At 41.9% G+C, this 22,047-nt stretch overlaps 1 protein-coding gene across 4 annotated transcripts in view; it reads left to right on the plus strand.

The window, feature by feature from the left end:
• CCDC85B (coiled-coil domain containing 85B) overlaps positions 1-22,047 on the plus strand; it is a 77,108-nt gene that overhangs the window by 13,377 nt on the left and 41,684 nt on the right. Inside the window, exon 2 of one of the 4 annotated variants that reach the window (XM_088468360.1) lies at positions 21,396-21,496. The exons of the other annotated variants lie outside the window; for them this stretch is intronic. The gene's annotated coding sequence lies outside the window, so the exon portion shown is untranslated. The remainder of the gene's footprint in view (positions 1-21,395; positions 21,497-22,047) is intronic. 4 annotated transcript variants of the gene reach the window in all.

A 22,047-nucleotide genomic window follows, 5' to 3' on the forward strand; every position in this document is an offset into this window, starting at 1 on the left:
CCGGTTCCTGTGTTGCAACAAGGAAGGGGCTATTATTCCAATCTATTCTTGGTTCAGAAACCGAATGGGACTCATCGCCCTATTATAAATCCAAAAACCCTCAACAGGTTTATCCATGTCATAGGCAAACGCAGGGGGGTTTCCGTCTGCCTGGAAACCCCCCTCTCCAGCCCACACCATGACCACAATAGAAATAGTAATATAATAGAATTTTACAAGTGCTGCATGTTCTCAGTATCACAAATGAAATAATTAGCACCACCTGTGGATCTTTTAACATGTATCAGCCAGTAATAAATAACCTGTGCACCAACTAGGAGATCTGAAAAACATTCACTGTTAAAGATGTGCTCCTATAGAGCCCAATATGTACATATATGTCCAGGGCAGTGCTAGGTTCCTCTGCTGCTCCCCCAGACTCCCGGACTTGCTCTAATACTCTGGAATGGTGCCCACTTCTAAAATAAAACCATTCTGCTCAGACAGGATGGTTTTACTGCCGCATTTAATGGCTTACTGTGATCGCTGGTCCTCTATATGCTGGAATTATGACACACGACATACTTTGTATGACGCATATTAAAGCTGGTTAAGTGCTAATTCTGCCCTCTTCATGGACTGGCCACACTCGCTCTAAAATCAGGCATTTGGAACCCCCCTCTAGAAATCCTGCGTTTGCCACTGCATGTACCCAAGTTTCATATGGAAACTACGGTCCATTTTTTGGCAATGGAGCCTGGGGATTATAGGGTTTCCCTGGACTTTCAGGATGTATATCTGCATGTTCCTATCATGCCATCCCATCTACAATTTTTACGGTTTGCTGTCCTTCAGCAATATTACCAATTTCAGGCACTACCCTTTGGCCTATCTACGGCCCCCTGGGTATTTACCAAAATAATCTCAGGAGTCAGAATACTACCATATCTGGACGACCTTCTGATATTGGTGCAGGCTCCGATTGTTTTACAAAACCATCTTCAACTGACCATAGCCTGCCTACAAAAGCATGACTGGGTCATAATTGGAAGAAATCATCACTATCTCCACAACACAGCAGATGGTGCATCTGGGAGCTCTTCTGGATTCTCGGGCACAAAGGGTGTTTCAGCCAGGAGACAAGATTGCAGATCTATCATTGCGAATACGCAAGCTGCTACACAAGTGAAGGGTATCCATTCTGTTATCGATGCAGCTGGGGTCCTCTGGTGGGTTCCATTCCAGGCCTCTGTAAAGATTGATTCTCTCCAGGTGTAATGGACAGTATCATCTAATAAGGTCCCAGAGGATCCTTCTCCCTCCTGTGGTGGCTGAAAAAGGACCATCTGAATAAAGGGCGTCCCATTCTGGATTCCAAATTGGGTGCTTCCCACCACAGACGCCAGTCTTCGCGAATGGGGGGCAGTGACAGGTCATCACACCTTTCAGGGAAGATGGACAAATCAGGAAAGTCATCTGTCAATAAAAATTCTGGAACTGCTTGCAGTATACAAAGCACTTATCATGGCACAGGACCTGCTCCAGGGCAAGTGGTCCAGATCCAGTCCAACAACGCGACTACAATGGCCTATCTTAACCATCAGGGAGGCACAAGAAGTTATGCAGCCATGAAAGAAGTGACAGATTCTGATTTAGGCAGAACGTCATCTTCCGGCCATCTCGGCAAAATTCATACCGGGAGTACTTAATTGGGAAGCAGACTTCCTAAGTCACCAGGACATACAGTACACGCTGGAGAGTGATCTCTCCATCCGGGAGTGTTTCAACGCCTGGTAAACATATGGGGGCCTCACGTCACAACCACAAGGTCCCTAGGTCCAGAGACCTATCAGCAACCTTTGTGGATGCCCTGGCAGTAAGATGGGACTTCAAGCTGGCGTATCTCTTTCCTTCAATTTTCCTCCTCCCAAGAGTTCTCAGGAAATTCAAGCAGGAAGGCGGAACAGTAATACTAGTGGCTCCGGCTTGGCCCAGACGTCATTGGTTCACCGACATACAGAATCTATCCATAGACAGTCCATATCCTCTTCCTCTAAAGCAGGATCTGCTAACGCAGGGTCCCTGCCGGCATCCGGACTTACCTCATCTGGCTTTGACGGCATGGCTCTTGAATCTTCCATATTAAGAGCAAAAGGTTTTTTCCAGTTCTGTAATTCAGACGATGCTTAGGGCATTGAAGCCTGCCTCTGCCCGTATCTATTAAAGTGTTTGGCATTGTTTTGGTCAATGGTGTTCCCACAGAAAATATGATCCTAAGGTGTTTAGGATTTCCAGGATACTGGATTTTTTCCAGGCAGGTTTAGACCGACGTCTATGCCTGGCCACTTTGAGAGTGCAGGTTTCTGCACTAGCCGTCTAGTTCCAGAGGAAGATTGCCTCATTACCAGATGTTAGAATTTTTTTTAAGGAGTTCTGAGAGTTCAACCTCCTTTTGAGATTCTTAAGGGGCTACAAGCTCCCACATTTTAAGTTTTGGACTCTGTAGACTTGAAATGGTTGACAGCAAAGACACTTTTTCTCCTTGCTATTTCTTCTGCACGCAGAGGACCTCATTCAGACCCGCACGCAAGCGACTTGATGGTTTGCAAATGCGCATGCACACACTTCGTTCTGCGCATGCGCGAACTACTTTGTGCGATTGCAGTCCGCTCGCTCACCCAGCAAAGACAGCCCAGTGAAATGAGGCCATTTGTGGGAGGTTTCAGGGGCATGACACTATTAACGGGGGTGTGCAGGCGTGCCTCAGTGTTTCAACGCTGTTTTTAAGGCGTGCATAATTAACAGGCAGCGTCATAGTACACATCACATGCCTGTTTTTTACACTGAAGTCCTTGCAGTGCTTGCGGCAGGGTAAGACAACCGCAAGCGCTGCGATCGCTACCGATGGTGCTCGATGTACCAATGTTTTAATACGCTTCCTGGAGATGACGTGCGCTAGTGGGCGTCTCAACCTACACTAATGGGTGTCTGCATACACAGAGCGATTGCTCGCATAACCAAAATGGTTGTGCTTATGCCTTGACAAGCGATCACTTCCCATGCTGTCACTTTGACAAATTTGCATATGCTGGATGCGAGCGATCGCATCTAGCGACCGGGTCTGAATGAGGCCCAGAGTCTCTGATTTGGCAGCGCTCTCTTCTTGCTCCCCCTTTTTTATTTTTCACCAGGATAGAGCTGTTCTTCGTACAAGGGAGGTTACCTTCCTAAGGTAGTGTCCCGTTTTCATGTAAATGAAGAAATTGTAGTTCCAGCTTTTCAGGCTCCAGATCTTTCTGTAGGTGAAGCCTCCCTGGATGTAGTTCGTGTTCTCCATATCTATGTGGAGCGTACAAAGGACCTGATTCAAACCCGCTCGCTAACAAGTGGACGCTCGTTGCAGACGATGTTTGCTAATGTGCGCATGCATGTAGTTCACAGTGCGCGTGCGCAAACTAGGCCGTTTGTGGGTGGTAACAGGGGCAGGGCAGTTGTAACGGGGGAGTGAAGTTGCGGACGCAGGCATGCCAGAGAGTTTCAACGCAGTTTCAGAGGCATGCATAATTAACAGGCAGCGTCATAGTACACATCACCTGGTTGATTTTTACACTGGACTGCTCGCAGTGCTTGTGGTAGGGTACAGTCAACCGCAAGTGCTGCGGTCAGATCTTATGGTTCCTGATGTTCCGATGGTTGTATATACTTCCTGGAGATGACGTACGCTAGTGGGCGGGCGGCTAAAGACAGGCTGGTGGGCGTCTATAAACACATAGTGGGCGTGCTTATGCCTTGCGACCGTCTGCCTTGACATCACTTAGCTGAATTACCATACGCAGGGAGCGAGCACCCGCATCTAGCGAGTGGGTCTAAATCGGGTCCAAACTCTGTTAGAAAATCAGATGCTATATTTGTTTTATATGGTTTTCACATATGAAGATGGCCAGCTAAAAGCAGACTCTGGCGAGATGGCTACGCATGACTATCTCTCAGGTGTACACACAGGCTGATCTCCCAAACACAGTGACTGCACATTCTACTCGGTCTGTAGGGCCATCGTGGGCATTTAGTCGTGGTGAAGTAAGGCAGCCACGTGAACTTCTGTCCACACCTTTCTTAGGTTCTATGCCTTTGATACTTTTGCCTCTCAGGATGCTCCTTTGGGCGACGAGTTCTCTTTCTGCTCAGGAGCGTCCCTGTGGATCCCTATGGACCCTGAAGACTTACCTTGATAACTCCTTTTCTTTGAGGTCCACAGGGCACCCACCCTGACGCATCTGGCTGCATGGGTAATTTTTTCTTTCGGTCACGGATTCCCTTATCTTGTGTGAGAGTGTTTCTGGTGTACGATTGCTCTTCCTTCTCTTTCCTTCTCCTGCCTTGAGTCTGTCACGACCAGGGCTGTGAGGGGTCGGGGTCAGTGCACTTACCTGTCCAGATGCTCTGGCGGGGTCCTTCTGGCAGGGGTGCAGCCACATGGAGGTCCGCGCTGCATGCTACAGGGGTCTGGAGGCATAGTGTCCTGGCTGCTAGTGTGAGTATTGCACACCTTGGCAGTGCTGCAGCACGACATGGGCGCCGCCATCTTGAATGTGGTCAGGTGACTCCTTTTCGGCCAATCCAGTCAGAGCATTCCCGGTAGTCCTTAGCAACCAATCCTGCACTTCCTACGGGTATTTAAGGGCTGATCTGCAGTCCTTTCATTGCCAGTGCAACGTTGTTCCCAGCCTAGCTGGGTGTTAGTTCTCTGAGCTCCTTGCTATTCCTTGTTCATACTGAGTCTCACATTTAAGTATACTGCTCCAGGTTCCAGCCTCCCAGACACTCTGCATAGCAGCGGTGCTACTCCCTACTACCACCCCCAGAGGGAACCCTGCTTAAGCTACCCTGACAGTCTGTGATCCTCCCGGACGTCCCAGTTACCTGTTGGGTGTATCCGCAGTCTGCTCCGGGTGTATCTCATCTCCAGCATCCAGTCTTCTTCAGTGGGCCATTCATGAGCAACACACATCTCAGACCAGCATCCTTACAATATCAGACGTCTGCTCCTATAAACTCCCCTGAATCCACCCCAGGTTCACCTCCACAAGTACCTAACCCTCTTGTGACAGAGTCTTGTTAACAAAACTGAAGGCCTGTGGCTAGGGTATATATGGAGGAGGACACGAGGCATCCTGGGAGCTGAAAGCTTTAACTGTTTGGTGCCTGGATCTCTCCAACCACATTGTCCCCATGGTATCCCTGTGGACCGTATGGACCTCGAAGTAAAGGAGTTATCAAGGTAAGACTACCATAACTCTGAGTTTGTTTATCAGTCTTTCTGGCTTTAGTTTTGTCTTCAGCAAGTGAAATGCATCCTGAAAACAAAATTAGCTGACTGACTCGGCCTTTGCAGAATAATCCACTTCTTTCCCTTACAAACTCCTGGATTGCTCTTGCAGTATGTTTTGCTTATTATCCATCTGTACTGTGTAGTTTCGTCCAATCAACATTGCTGAATCTGAGCAGACAATATATCCCTGTACACTTCAGAATTCATCCGGATGCTTCTGTCACATCATCAATAAACACTAGTGACCCATGGCCATTGGAAGGGGGTGCGGTCAATGTCCCCACCGCGGAAATTCCTGTGCTCAGAATACCGCCGCCGGAATCCCAACACTTGTCAGAATCCCGGCGCTGACATCCCGACTGAATCCCAAAGGTAAGTAGTGGGGTTGAGGGGAGGGTTAGCGGTAGGGTATGGGGATGGGTTAGGCACTAAGGGGGGAGGGTTGAGTTTAGGCTAGGGATGTGCAGGCTCGGTTCTACTCGGTTCCGTTCGTTTTTTTTACCGAATCTTATTGGCTATCCAAAACTCGTGACAGCTGAAACCCAATAAGATTCGGGGAAAAAAACCGAACGGAACCAAGTAGAACCGAGCCTGCACATCCCTAGTTTAGGCACTGAGGGGGAGGTTAGGACGGAGGGTTAGAATATTGACCCACGAGGTATTCATACCTCAGTTTCTTTCTAGGTGAATAAGCTATACAATATTGAAAATGCAATCCAAATTCATCCCGTAGTTTTTGCGTGATGCCGGAACAAACAGACACAAACAAAAATTCTGAAATACAGAGTCCCAATGAGTACATTTCTCCCCCAAAAAATTCTATGTACGGATACAACTATTACAACTTTATTATAAGTATAAATTTGACGGTGTTCCCATGTTAATCTACATATTGTATTTCCCATATAATTATAATAATGCAATCCATTAGGGTTTTACCAGAATGACATTTGCTCAAGGGATAATAAATCGAATAGATTCTACAGATGTGCCCAGCTAGTTTGTTGTTCATGGGTCGCCATTCAGGCCTCTGTATTGCGCCATGGAACGTTAGGTGATGGCTGGACTTGTGGCATACCGTAGTATTCTTCAACGAAGGATACGCTATGGCATGTAACACAGCGCTTAACCGCTGGGTGGCTAGTGCTCCACTGTTGTAATTTGTACTGAATACCATACTGTTAAATTGGATGCATATCACATTCATGCACTGTACAGTATTTGCATGTTCGCACAACCAATATTTAATATCACATACATACAGCAAGCTCTTAGAACGTGACGCAAATCAGTACACATACTGTACATAACTCTGCAGTAGTGTAGTTATCATGGTATAACCGATACTGTAGATTAATGAGATGCACGCACAACTTTCAATGAGATGGGATGAATTATTCTTTAATGGTGGGGCACTGTGTATATATGTACTAGTTCTGTATAATATTTGGAAAGGAAGATAATTTTTTTTATTAAAAACAGCAGCGGTGGGTGGAGTGCACAAGGATGAGCCAGCTACAGTACAGTATATGCGGTTCTTAATATAGCTGGCTAGTGGTTAGGTGATCGCTTTGCAACAATGCTTGTCCCAAGTTCGAGCCCTGGAAAAGAATAATTTTTTTTTTTGGCATTGTCGGCTCTGGACACTACAGTACAGTATGTAGCGCTATGATGGTGTATGGAAGATCACAGCACTGCGCATGCCCAGTGGATCGGGAGTCACACAGTGAAAGTGGGATGGCTGTATTACAGTACATACTGACTGCGGTTGAATTTGCACACTTCCGGCACTGTCCCAGACTTGGACACTATAGTGATTTCATTACTTCAGAAACTGGTAGTGGGCTCTGTATGAGAGAGAGGTCTCTGTATTACAAAGTGATTGTCCGTTTAAAGCGCAAACTTGCGTCAATGTCGGCGCTGTTCAGACTAGGACACTAGAGTGATTTCATGACTTCAGAAACTGGTAGTGGGCTCTGTATGAGAGACGTCTCTGTATTACCAACTGATTGTGCGTTTAAAGCACAAACTTGCATCAATGTCAGCACGTCGACGCTTTGGTGGCTGTCAGCTCCGAGGGGTTACAAATGGGATCTCTGGCCCATGCCCAGTGGAGGGGTTGCAATGGGATTTCTGGCGCATACCCAGTGGAACCAAGCCATACACCATGTAGCACTATGCCATGGTGTATGGAAGATCTCAGCACTGCGCATGCCCAGTGGATCGGGAGTCACACAGCAAAAGTGGAATGGCTGTACTATAGTACATACTGACTGCGTTTAAAGCGCAAACTTGCATCAATGTCAGTACGTTGGTGGCTGACAATTCTGAGGGGTTACAATGGGATCATCTCTGGCGCATGCCCAGTGGGGGGCTTACAATAGGATCATCTCTGGCGCATGCCCAGTGGAGGGATTGCAATGGGATTTCTGGCATATGCCCAGTGGAGCCAATGCCATTTCGTATGGAAGATCACTGCACTGTGCATGCCAAGTGGGTCAGGAGTCACACACAGTGCATCAAGTCCCTTCCCCCAAAGCAAATGAGACTTTCATTACCATAATAAAGGACGCTGTTAGCCATTTACTGTAAGCAGTCAGCTCTGCTGTTGTGTCCTGAAGAGGCTATGAAGGGTGACCATTGCCAAGGACACCATCCCCCATCTGCTAGGACAACTAATGTGCCACTATGAATGTGTCTCTACTGTATATTAAAAACTGACCGTGCGGTTGAAGTTTCACACTTGCGTCAATGTCAATGTGCTGTCCCAGACTTTTACACTACTGTATAGTGATTTCATGACTTCAGAAACTGATAGTGGGCTCTGTATTACCAAACTGATTGTGCGTTTAAAGCGCAAACTTGCGTCAATGTCAGCACGTTGGCGCTGTGGTGGCTGTCAGTTCCGAGGGGGTTACAATGGGATCATCTCTGACGCATGCCCAGTGGAGGGCTTGCAATGGGATTTCTGGTGCATGCCCAGTGGTGCCGCTCTGTAGCTGTGGCGTAAGGAGGCTCATACAGTAGTAATGTGCATGCCCAGTGGGTCGGGAGTCACACAGAGTGCATCAGGGCCCTTCCCCCAAAGCAAGCAAGAGCCTCTCATTACCATAATAAAGGACGCTCTGTTAATCCATTTACTGTAATCAGTCAGCTCAAGGTCTGCCTTTGTGTCCTGAAAAGGTGAGGAATGGTGACCATTACCATAATGTCGCTCTATTTTGTACAATACAAACAATACAATGTCTAGTGCATTGCGGTTTCATGTAAAATACAGCTGGGTGGCTATAAAGTAGCATAGAAATGGCAGGTGGTGGGAAGTTGAGGAGAGTACTGTACTGGAGTAAACTTAATAATATTGAACTTCAATTGCACGAATATTTACAGTGGGCAATGCTGTGTGTGCGTCGATACCTGTATGTGTTGGTATAAATGACAGAATTCACACACCACCAAGTGATTTCTGTGTAATCCTATAGTGAAGATTTAAACAAAAACACTGCTTTGCGTTCTACTAAACACTACACCACTGACGCCTGCCATAACGAGTGATGCACCTGTGTGTAATGAATGAGCGTTGTGCGTCTTGAGTGCGTCGTACTGTATGTCTTATTGTGTAAAAATGGCGACTATGCGAGCCAGGACATTTTCTCCAGGCAAGCTTTCTCTTGGTTAAGTGAAGAGACCAACCCTGCTCCACCAACCAAGAGAAAGAGCTCGCCTATAGGAGAGCGAGAAGGTCAATATTAGAGAAATATGGGCGCCGCGTGACCATCAGGGCCCTCCAAAGGCGGTGGTCCGATTTGGTGCGCAGGGATTTGCCTTGGCTTCGGCGAATCAGGAGGCGCCTCCTTCGCAGTAAGTACAGTATTGCTGTACAATTACTGTACATGAATTACAGTATACAGTACATTCAGGGCCGTAACTAGGATAGTGCGACCAGTGCCACGGCGCAGGGCATGGGGCTCTGTTTGGGCCTGTCAATTTCCTGTTTATTATCATTCTCACTTGTAGCTTCCTCTTTTATCCCCAGCATCTCCTGGCCTCCCCTATCTCTTCCATGACCCTTCCCCATGAGGCCATGGCCCTTTTTCATGTGCACTATATTATGTCCCTATTTAAAGGGCATTAGACTCAGAAATCGCTTAAAACGATATTAAACTATGCTCTTAATGTACCCCTTCAGAGCCCAATCTCTATGTTGATTGTTTTATCAACATTACTATTATTGAAGTTTTATGCAATCTGTTCCACATTAAGCGTTGATGTAGATTTAGAAAGAGTGCAATGCTTCTCTTTATAGGAGTAGGCAAACTCCTTATTGGTTCTTGGCTACATGGTGGTGGAATTTATAGTTTATATTTTTTTAGTGTGGTACTGTGATAGAATACCACCTTTGCAATAGGATTGTTTGTGAAATTCCATCCCTGCTAGATATTCCACGGTCAACTGTAAGTGATGTTATTATAAAGTGGAAGTGTTTAGGAACAATAGCAACTCTTCTGACCTCAACCCCATCGAGCACCTTTGGGATGAACTGGAATAGAGATTGCGAGCCAGGCCTTCTCATCCAACTTCAGTGCCTGACCTTATAAATGCTTTACAGAATGAATGGGCACAAATTCCCACAGAAACACTCCAGAATCTTGTGGAAAGCCTTCCACGAAGAGTGGAAGCTGTTAAAGCTGCAAAAGGGGGACCAACTCCATATTAAAGTATATGTATTTGAATACAATGTCATTACAGTCTCATATGGTGTATATGTTACTAGGAAGGTTGAGAAACAAGCGCTCTCTAGTGTAAAAAAATCAATTTGTTACTGGATAATATAAGTAATATGCGTACCGTAATGTAGTTGCGTATGAGCTCATTAAAGTATGTCTTTCATGGAACCATCGGGGTCATCCCTCCAGTACAAAAAGGGGGTTTTACGAGGATGTACCTGACTTTTTTGTACAAGTATATTAGTCTAAAAAGGATGATAATTATTAGGAAAGGTTGAGAATAAGCTGCTCTCTAGTGTAATAGAATTAATATATTGTTGGAAAATATAAGTAATATGCGTACTACAATATAATCATGTACAGTGCCTTGCAAAAGTATTCACCCCCTTGGCTTTTTCCCTTTTTTGTTACAATACAACCTGTAATTTTTTTATTTGAATTTTATGTGATGGATCTGCACAAAATAGTCTAATTTGGTGAAGTGAAATGAGAAAAATATTTATAAAAAAATTGTCTTTATAAATAAAAATCTGCAAATTATCATGTGCATATGTAATCACCCCCTTTGCTATGAAGCCCCTCAAAATTCTGGTGCAATTACCTTCAGAAGTCACATAATTAGTGAAATGAAGTCCACCTGTGTGAAACCTAAGTGTCACATGATCTGTCAGTATAAACACACCTTTTCTGAAAGGCCACAGAGGCTGCAACACCACTAAGCAAGAGGCATCACACCATGAAGACCAAGGGGCTCTCCAAACAAGTCAGGGATAAAGTTGTTGAGAAGTACAATTCTGGGTTGCGTTATAAAAAAATATCCAAAACTTTGATCCCCCAGAGTACCATCATCATCAAATGGAAAGAACATGGTATCACAACAGACCTGTCAAGAGAGGGCCGCCCACCAAAACTCACAAACTGGGCAAGGAGGGCATTAATCAGAGAAGCAGCACAGAGACCAAAGGTAACCCTGAAAGAGCTGCAGAGTTCCACAGCAGAGACTGGTGTATCTGTGCATGTTACCACAATAAGCCGTACACCAAAGAGCTGGGCTTTATGGAAGAGTGGCCAGAAAAAAGCCATTACTTAGTGATAAGAAGACAAGATTTGAGTTTGCCAAAAGGCATGTGGGTGACTCCCCAAATGTATGGAGGAAGGAGCTCTGGTCAGATGAGACTAAATTTGAACTTTTCGGCCACCAAGGAAAACGCTATGTCTGGAGCAAACCCAACACATCCCATCACCCCAAGAACACCATCCCCACAGGGAAGCATGGTGGTGGCAGCATCATGCTGTGGGGATGTTTTTCAGCAGCAGAGACTGGGAAACTGATTTGTTTAGGGAAAGATGGATGGTGCTAAGTACAGGGATATTCTTGAGCAAAACCTGTTTCAGTCTGCCTTTGATTTGAGACTGGGACGGAGGTTCACCTTCCAGCAGGACAATGACCCCCCAAAGCATACTGCTAAAGCAACACTGGAGTGGTTTAAGGGGAAACATTTAAATGTGTTGGAATGGCCTAGTCAAAGCCCAGATCTCAATCCAATTAAGAATCTGTGGACAGACTAGAAGATTGCTGTTCACAAGCAGAAACCATCCAACATGAAGGAGCTGGAGCAGTTTTGCTTTGAGGAACGGGCAAAAATCCCAGGGCAAGATGTGGCAAGCTCATAGAGACTTATCCAAAGCGAGTTGCAGCTGTAATTGTCGCAAAAGGTGGCTCGACAAAGTACTGACTCGGGTGGGGGTGAATAGTTATGCACACTGAAGTTTTCTGTTATGTTGTCCTAAATGTTGTTTGACTCACAATATAAAAAAAACAACTTCACAGTTGTAGGCATGTTCTGTGAATGAATTGATGCATACCTTCAAATAATCCATTTTAATTCCAGGTTGTGAGGCAACAAAACATGAAAAATCCAAAGGGGGGTGATTACTTTTGCAAGGCACTGTATGTGCTCATCAAAGGGGGTCTTTTATGGAATCATCTGGATCATCCCTCCAAAGAATCAATGGGGGGTTACCACGATGTACCTTACTTCCCTATGACCGGTCCCTTATGTGTCTCACACCCTGTGTTCAGTCACTCGATATATATGTTGTTCATGTGGGTATACAAAATGCATATACTTCCACAGTAAAAAATAACGTAGAGTCTTGCATGCAATTTAGCAAGTTGGAAAGAGTGCTGGTGTGGCAGCATACCCTCAACGCGTTTCATCACTTATGTCCCAGAAAAACAGACAGGACTTCATCAGGAGGATAGAGGACCTCATTCAGAGTCGGTCGTTGCGGCCGCACGGTCGTAAGGTAAAAGGGGCCAGATATGCAAATGAAGCGCTCGCAAGTTGCGTCGTTAAGATGGGATGTTTTTCAGCAGCAGGGACTGGGAAACTGATTTGAGTCTAGGGAAAGATGGATGGTGCTAAATACAGGGATATTCTTGAGCAAAACCTGTTTCAGTCTGCCTTTAATTTGAGACTGGGACGGAGGTTCACCTTCCAGCAGGACAATGACCCCCCGAAGCATACTGTTAAAGCAACACTGGAGTGGTTTAAGAGGAAACATTTAAATGTGTTGGAATGGCCTAGTCAAAGCCCAGATCTCAATCCAATTAAGAATCTGTGGACAGACTAGAAGATTGCTGTTCACAAGCAGAAACCATCCAACATGAAGGAGCTGGAACAGTTTTGCTTTGAGGAATGGGCAAAAATCCCAGGGGAAGATGTGGCAAGCTCATAGAGACTTATCCAAAGCGAGTTGCAGCTGTAATTGCCGCAAAAGGTGGCTCGACAAAGTACTGGCTCTAGGGTGGGGGATGAATAGTTATGCACGCTAAAGTTTTCTGTTATGTTGTCCTAAATGTTGTTTGATACACAATATAAAAAAAACAACTTCACAGTTGTAGGCCTGCTCTATGAATGAAATGATGCATACCTTCAAATAATCCATTTTAATTCCAAGTTGTGAGGCAAAAAAACATGAAAAATCCAAAGGGGGGTGATTGCTTTTGCAAGGCACTGTGTGTACTCATCAAAGGGGGTCTTTTATGGAATCATCTGGATCATCCCTCCAAAGAATGAATGGGGAGTTACCACGATGTACCTTACTTCCCTGTGACCGGTCCCTTATGTGTCTCACACCCTGTGTTCAGTCACTCGATATATATGTTCATGTGGGTATACAAAATGCATATACTACCACAGTAAAAAATAAAGTAGAGTCTTACATGCAATTTAGCAAGTTGGAAAGAGTGCTGGTCTGGCAGCATACACTCAACGCGTTTCGTCACTTATGTCCCAGAAAAACAGGCAGGACTTTATCAGGAGGATAGAGGACCTCATTCAGAGTCGGTCGTTGCGGCCGCACGGTCGTAAGGTAAAAGGGGTCGGATATGCAAATGAAGCATCGCAAGTTGCGTCGTTAAGATGGGATCGTTAGCTGGACGAGCGAGGGGAGGATGCGGCCGTAAGACTAAAAATACGCCCCCTTCTCGTTCGCATTACACGTCATCTCCAGGCATATAAGGATTAATCGAGACCATCGGAGCTGCTCGTAGAGCTTAAGGTTGACCATACCCTCTCTTAAGCACTACGATCTAGTCAGTGTAAAAACCTCCCATGTCACACGTGCCATGACACTACTTAGTTAATTATGCACTCCCATAAAACGCCGTTTGCATAGTCAGGCACGCCTTCGTTCGGATCTCCACTCCCCCGTTCACAAGCACCTACCCCTGTTACCACCCACAAACGCCTCATCCTGTCACTCAAACTAACGATCTGGCTGTGTTTAAGGAGAGACCAATTTTTGATCATAATTGCTAGTTTGCGCATGCGCATTGCAAATTTTACGCATGCGCAGTTTAGAGAACATCGCTGGCGTACGACCAAGCGGCCGCAACGACCGACTCTGAATGAGGTCCAGAATGTGGAGCCCGGAGCTCCTATTTATAGTAGGGAGTCTAATCACTGTTTCCTTCTATAGCGTTTCCATCCCTCACTAATGGTGCCACCATTTTAAAAACTATTGCGCATGCGCGGATTTTCTGAAACACCGCAATGTTTGGTAATCAACTGCGTGTCGACTAATAACAGCCCCAATACAACACCACTCTAATAGTAGCATCACTAGTGTTAATCAAGTAATTGTAGCCCTGGTGCTCTCATAATGCACCCATTGCATTTAAAGAAGACTTTAGTGTTAGAAAGCCAGGATGTGATCATACTATTCATGGGTTAAGTAGACTTTGTGCCAGATGGTTTTTCGGGTTCTTGCTTTCCTGAAAGATATTTGTGGCTTATCTGATAATTTAGTACCCAGTATAGGATCAGTTTTCAAAATATTTTAGTGTTTGTTTAAAACATTTCTGATGATTTTTTCTTTTTCATTAAACTCTGTCACAAAAATTACCCTATTAAAATCATCCTCCTTATTCTTATATACTAGCAGATCTTGCCAATCTATATGTTTCACCCTCTCCTCAGCTTTGGAGATGACTTTTTCAGGATAGTTTCTATTTCGAAACCTGAATAAATTGAAGCTGATTTTCAAACTCAGTGTTGGAGGTGCAGAACTGCAAATATGTAATATTTGTTTTCCACTTACGTGTCCATTCTTAAAATGGACATAGCTATTAGTATCTACCAGTTTTGCAAAATTATGGCTTGCAACAATGTTGTCATCTCCATATAAAATAAGGTCTAGATACGCGATTTATTTTTTACTTATTTTTGAGGTGAAAGATTATATTCGTTAATTTTCAAGTAACCCATGAATAATTCGAAATCTTCTACACTGTCATCCCATATAATGAGGATGTTGTCTATGTATCTGCAGTATAAGCCGTTTGTTTTTAAATTAGCTTTCCCCATAGATCTATTTATGCTCCCAGCTTCCCATATGGAGATTGGTGAAGCTGGGAGTGCAAACAGTATACATCTCTGTACCCTGTGTTTTCAAGTAAACCTGTCCAGAAATTTAATTGTGGCTTAAAAAGAATTTCATAATGGTGCAGATAAAATACTTATGCAAAGACTCCAGGAAGTAGTCCTCATTAAGGAATTATTTACAACTCTAGATACCTTTGTTGTGTGGTATCGAGGTGTAAAGAGACTGTACATCCACTTATAGTAATTTTTCCACTGTACTGTACTCATAATGTTTAGAACCCCAGTTGTGTTTTTGACATAAGACTCTAGGTTCTTCATATATCTCAGTGGTTCCCAAACTTTTTTGAATCATGGCACCCTAGAGTATCAGCATTGTTTTCACGGCACCCCTAAGCCAAATGTTTGTTATTGAGAAATTCAGAAAAAAATGTAGTCAAGTAAATTGTGCTGACCTGTACTCTTTAGGCTCAGTTATGTGGTGGTGGACAGGTTTGTGCTTTTGTTTGTCCACATATTTAAATTACATTGACCATAATTAATTTGATTTTGTGCTAGACCACCAACCTGAGGCACCTCGGCAAGTGTCCCGAGGCACCCCAAGGTGCCTAGGCACACAGTTTGGGAACCACTATATCTATTTAAAAACATGTCCACGTATTCAGAACAATTTGACGTTAGGGAGTCTATGCCCGCTACAATGGGTCTACCAAGGGGGTTAAACAATTGTTTATGAATTTTATATAGACAGTAAAATGTGGGAATTACTGGATTGTTTTTAATTAGGAATTGATACTTGTCTTTGTTAATGACCTCTTTATATAAAGCTTCAACTAATATATTACGTAATTCCTCCACAAATCTCGGAGTGGGATACTGTTGTAAGATACTATATGAGGCCTGATCCCCAACAGTCTAAGTGCTTCCGTCTCATAGTCTTGTGTAAGTTTCATTTTACTGTTCATGCGATTGGACTCCATCAGACTATATTGGACACAATTTCCTTAGCCTTTGCTCTCTATAGCTTACACCTACATTTAGGCCGGTATCCAATTAGCAGTGGTAAATTTCTGCTGCTAATGGATCCCCCAGGGGCTATCCAATTAGCCCCAAAAGTAAGGCGATATCTCTTATATCACAGGTGACAGTTTAAAACCAAGAAAAATACTTATCTTAAACTATCTCATATGCTGCTCATTTGGTTGATGTTGTCACTCTTTCACATCAATTAAATTCGTTCATACAGATATGTAAAAAAACATATAATCCATTGTGTATTACCCTTCAAAAATTTCTGAAATATACACAGTTGCAGAATAACCTAATCCAACTTGCTATTACTGACCATACACAATCCTATGAACATAATTATATGTTCATACAATAAATCATTATAATCTTATGGGAACAGGTGAATATTGGGTGATTAATCACAATGTCCACACCCCACTAATTGATAATAAAGTCTTGTGAGATGAGTCTTTACATATATTTCTCCCAAAAAATATTTCCATCAGGTAACACACCTGACTTACGTATGGTATATGCTGTTATAAGCTTGTAACAGTTTATTTTCCTCAACGTAATAGCTGAAATAATGCCACCCCTATATTGGGAGATTCAACTAGGTTTGACAGATATTATATTTTGCGTACCGTACTCACGTATGGCACGGAAATGATGCATGTATCTGGGTTTCTTTCATTCATATAGATTCCCACAGGTTACGTAGTTAGATCCATAAATAACATTTATTCAAAAAAGTAAAAGTGTTTTTTAAAACATATAAAAATGTCTTTGATACAAAAAAATATATAAAAAAGGGGATATTGAAGAATGCAAATCTGCACTGGGATACAGTGAGGTATGTGTTGTGAAACACACAAAAATTTATTTAAAACTGCTCTAGTGGAAAAAACACAGAGCACATACCTCAAAGAAAAATTCCCACAGTGCAGAGTCTTCTTTTTCCTTTTCTCCAGCCTCCAAAACCAATGCGTTTCAATATGATTCTCTTTATCAAGGTATGGAGGTATAATGGCATTTCTTCTGCTTTTATACTAGTCCGTGATTCATCATACCTGCGTCACTTCCGGTTCCGGTCCGCGAAGTATATCATCTGAAAGAATGAGAGCTTATTATATACTCATTCTTCTGTCCTTTAGCCAGTATTCGCGATTGAATGCCCTGCCCAGGGACATAACCAGGAACACTTGCCTGATTCTTTCTAATAGCCTCCGTTATAAAACGGAAGGCAGAAGTATTCGAGCAGCCGCCAGGATGCTTGGCAGATGTAGTTTTTTCAATCTCTTAGAACTACACATATCTGACTACCCACAGGGGAAGTTGGGAAATGTAGTAGGTTATCATAATAAGAGCTACAAAAGCGCAAATAATGCTTAAGAAATGTAGTACCTTCTTCAAATTGGAACTACAATTGACTCTGACATATTATTAACTAAGTCTTATATTTTGGACTACCCATAGCAATCGGTGGTTACAGAATCCCAAGACTGCGATGCTCACTTAATGGGCTGGAACTCAGATTAATTAAACAACACCTTATCAAAGTGTTACATGGTCAGATATACTTTAAAACTGCATATACTTCTATTATGCCATCATGGCACATTACAGTAACTAAATGCAAACCAAATAATTCTTTACAATACACATCAATTACATATCTAAAATAGGTGTTCATAACCATATTTTGCAAAAGGTGGAAAATAAAAACAAATAATGATAAAACTTGATTATCAAAACATATTAGAATAATATATAAAGGAATACACCCTTGTGATACCACTGGAATGTGGTTTTAGCTATAGAGGGGAAATAAAGTTAGAAAGTTGGATCTTGGTTATAAAAACCATTTCAGCTCGAAGTCTTGGTTTAAGCCTCTTGGATTTAGAGTTTTGAGATTAAAGATGGTTTTCATCTCTGATTTGGCGAGTTTCCTTTCTGTATTTTTATCTTTCATAGAGGGTTTGATGTGTTGCACCCCTACAAATCTTTGAATGTGCGCAACTGAGCTGTTATGTTCTATTTTGAAATGATTGGATAAATGATGTGTTAAGAGACCTTTCTTTATATTTCGTAAGTGTTCAGATATCCTGACTTTAAGTGGTCTGGTGGTGCGTCCAACATAGACTAGCCCACAGGAACATTCCACTAGATACACTACATTGGCAGTATGACATGTAATTAAATTTCTAATTTTCATTTTGGTTCCATTGACTTCTATTTCATTATATTTTGATTGATTGTCTTGGATGTTCCTACAACCAATACAAACTCCACATCTGTGGAAACCCCTCGTGCGGATTAATTGTCTTGTCGTAGCGGGTAAAGTGCTTTTTACAAGATGTGTTTTTAGATTTTTTGATTTCCTATATATGAAGAGTGGTCTCTCTGGAATTATGTCCTTCAAGATTGGGTCCCTTTGTAATAAATGCCAGTACTTATGTATCAATCCTTCCATCTGTTTGTGTTGGGCATCATAATTGGTAATAAGAGCCCATTTCTTTTTGTCCACAGTCTTATCTTTATTTCGGTCAATAACCTTTTCTCTTGGTTAAATAAGATGAATTCTTTCCTTTTTCAAAATATCTTTTATAGTTATCTCTAAATCCTCTTGCTTATACCCTTTTTCTACAAAGTCTTTCTTCATTCGATTCATTTGTTCTTGACACACCTCATCTTTACTACAGTTCCTCTTAACTCGAGTAAACTGGCTTTTCGGGATGCTTTTAAGTCATTGTATATGGTGTTGAGTATCCATGGGTATAAACGTGTTGACATCTGTAGGTTTTCTAAAAGTTCGTGTGAACAGTACCATCTTCCACATAAATGGTAAGGTCTAGAAAATTAATTCGTTCACAACTATGTGTGAGCATTTATATTGAGAAGGTTAAAAAAATCTTCCAAAGTTTCCTGTTCCATCCCACATAAGTCTATACCATTTGATAAGACTCGTGCCCCAAGCTATGCAATTGTAGATGTATGATTCCACCCAGTAACTCATAAAGAGGTTAGCATAGCTTGGGGCAAATTTTGTGCCCATAGCCGTCCCGGTTTTTTGTATGTAGAAGTCCCCATTAAAGAGAAAATAATTATTTTCCAAGATGAACTTTATTGCCTCTAAAATAAACATTTTTCTTGATGGAAGTAAAGTGGTTTTATCCAGAGACCAAGATATCGCTTCTAGCCCTTTTTCATGGAGTATGCACGTATATAGAGATGTTACATCTGCTGATGCCAATCTTGTATTTTCTGTCCAATTAAACTCTTTAATTTTTTTAAGGGCGTCTCCTGTGTCTCTCAAATAAGAGGGATTTTTTACCACTAATGGTTACAAAATCCCATCTATAAAGGATGACAAATTAGAAGTGAGACTCTCCGTACTGGCAATAATCGGCCTCCCTGGGGGATTCACAATACTTTTGTGAACCTTTGGCAATATATATATCGTGGGAATAATTGGATTCTCCACTTTAATATAATCCCCTTCGGATTTAGTGATACTTCCCTTATATGGTCATTAATCAAAAGGTCCAATCTTTCTTTAATTCATTTAGTGGGATCGACTTTCAATTTTGTATATGTTTTGGCATCTGATAGCTGTCTGTATATTTCCTTTAGGTAGTCATCCCGATTCATAATCGCTATACCCCCTCCTTTATCGCAGGGCTTAATGATTATATTTTCGTCTGATCCTAATTGGTTCACAATCTCTCTTTCTTTTCTAGTAAGGTTGAACCTTATCTTTGGTTTTTTAAGTTTCTCCAATCCTTCTATTATGACTTTAGAAAAAGTATCTATAAAATTTCCCTTAATATGGGCCGGATAGAAATTTGATTTCTTTCTCGTCTTTGAGTTCATTTCCAGGTGAACTCCATTGTCATCATCTTTATTTTCATTTTGACTCTTTTTCTTTCATCGCGAAGAATTTCTTTAAAGTAATTTTCCTTACAAACTTATGAACATCGACAAATTTTTCAAAAAGATCCATATGTGTCGTTGGTGCGTACTTCAATCCTTTATTCAGCACTTTTACTTTTTTGAATAAATGTTATTTATGGATCTAACTACGTAACCTGTGGGAATCTATATGAATGAAAGAAACCCAGATACATGCATCATTTCCATGCCATACGTGAGTACGGTACGCAAAATATAATATCTGTCAAACCTAGTTGAATCTCCCAATATAGGGGTGGCATTATTTCAGCTATTACGTTGAGGAAAAGAAACTGTTACAAGCTTATAACAGCATATACCATACGTAAGTCAGGTGTGTTACCTGATGAAAATATTTTTTGGGAGAAATATATGTAAAGACTCATCTCACAAGACTTTATTATCAATTAGTGGGGTGTGGATATTGTGATTAATCACCCAATATTCACCTGTTCCCATAAGATTATAATGATTTATTGTATGAACATATAATTATGTTCATAGGATTGTGTATGGTCAGTAATAGCAAGTTGGATTAGGTTATTCTGCAACTGTGTATATTTCAGAATTTTTGAAGGGTAATACACAATGGATTATGTTTTTTTACATATCTGTATGAACGAATTTAATTGATGTGAAAGAGTGACAACATCAACCAAATGAGCAGCATATGAGATAGTTTAAGATAAGTATTTTTCTTGGTTTTAAACTGTCACCTGTGATATAAGAGATATCGCCTTACTTTTGCATACATCCTTATATTTTACTATTGGTTACCCATTATTTAGACCTTCAGGGATTGGTCTTAATAGTGCAAAAGGGCAGAAATATTGGAAGTGTAGCGCCACTTCTTGTCCCAGCACCCAATCTGTTCCAATTAGCCCCAAAGTCCGGCCCGATGGCAACACTTATTGGGGATTTTTTGGGGGGACCTGATGTGTCCCGAAAAAAGATTCAGGAAAAGTGCTGTGTTTTCACCACTGCGATTATAAAACACATAGGTCATTGAACTTATCACGGATCCTATGTATTTTCGGCCCGAATAATCCTATTTGATCAGCCGATCAAATAGGATACTGTGATAATAAAAAATCTGCGAAAATCTATCCTACTCCACCAATAGTATATAGATTAGGATCAGAGACCCCTCCCCCTTGATGATTGTAAGGCGAGTCTAGCAACTGTGCCCAGATACTTTTCTCTTGCATTTCTCATGTGCAGCGACTGCATTAACCAACAAAAGCCACGTCTCTAGGTCTGGGCCATTTGCTGCCATCCATATTCTTGCTATACACACTTTGGCAAGCACTTCCCACCTCAATCTTAACACGTCCCACTCATATTGCATGGCTATGCCTTAGTTTAATATTTAATATTAGCAGTCAATGTCAAAGTATATCTTAATCTCCCAAAAAATGTTTGAGGAATTTACAGGATGACTTCTAGATAGTACTAATTTTTGTATAACCATCAAAAACATATAAAAATAATCATTTTCTTTCTCTAAAGCAGATGGTGGTAGAGGATGTACTTTTGCAGAAACCCACTTTTTGGATAAACCGTATCCTAAATTGAAATCTCAGAGCTTTCCTGTTGTCTTTCATGTATGAGGGGTAAGACAGAAGAAGAAAGTAGTGGTTATTGTATTCACAAGCTATCTACATACAGTTTGATTTAGAGGTAGTAATGTCAAATAAGTTTGAAATCTTATATTGGTACCCAATTTTGCAGTCAGAGGGTTGAATTATAAATACTTTGAGAAGACAGTTAAGCTCCAGGCACATAAACTCAAAAAGAAACCATGGGTATGTCCACTGTACTGGAGCTTAGATAGTAAACTTAATTGCTTCACCTCTCATTGAACATATTCATATGAACACAGTTAATTTGGGATGCTTATGAATTTAAGCATCAGCGGTATCATATTTTAATCACTTTCTCATTTCTTTACACATTCTTTTTCTATTCTTGTTTTATTTCGCTAGCTTTACACGTGCTAATAAATATATGTATTATTATTTTATCATATGATTTAATAAAAGTTACATTTTATATATGATTTATTGCTAGGAGTGCACCTAGTCCAAGATTCTTTTCCCCTTCACCCATTCCTTGTTCTAATTCAATTTATCTGCATTAAATCTTTGGTAGCATCCCCACTCAT

This window comes from Taudactylus pleione, unplaced genomic scaffold, assembly GCF_031769625.1.
Source record: "Taudactylus pleione unplaced genomic scaffold, aTauple2 ptg000085l, whole genome shotgun sequence".
Taxonomy (NCBI): domain Eukaryota; kingdom Metazoa; phylum Chordata; class Amphibia; order Anura; family Myobatrachidae; genus Taudactylus; species Taudactylus pleione.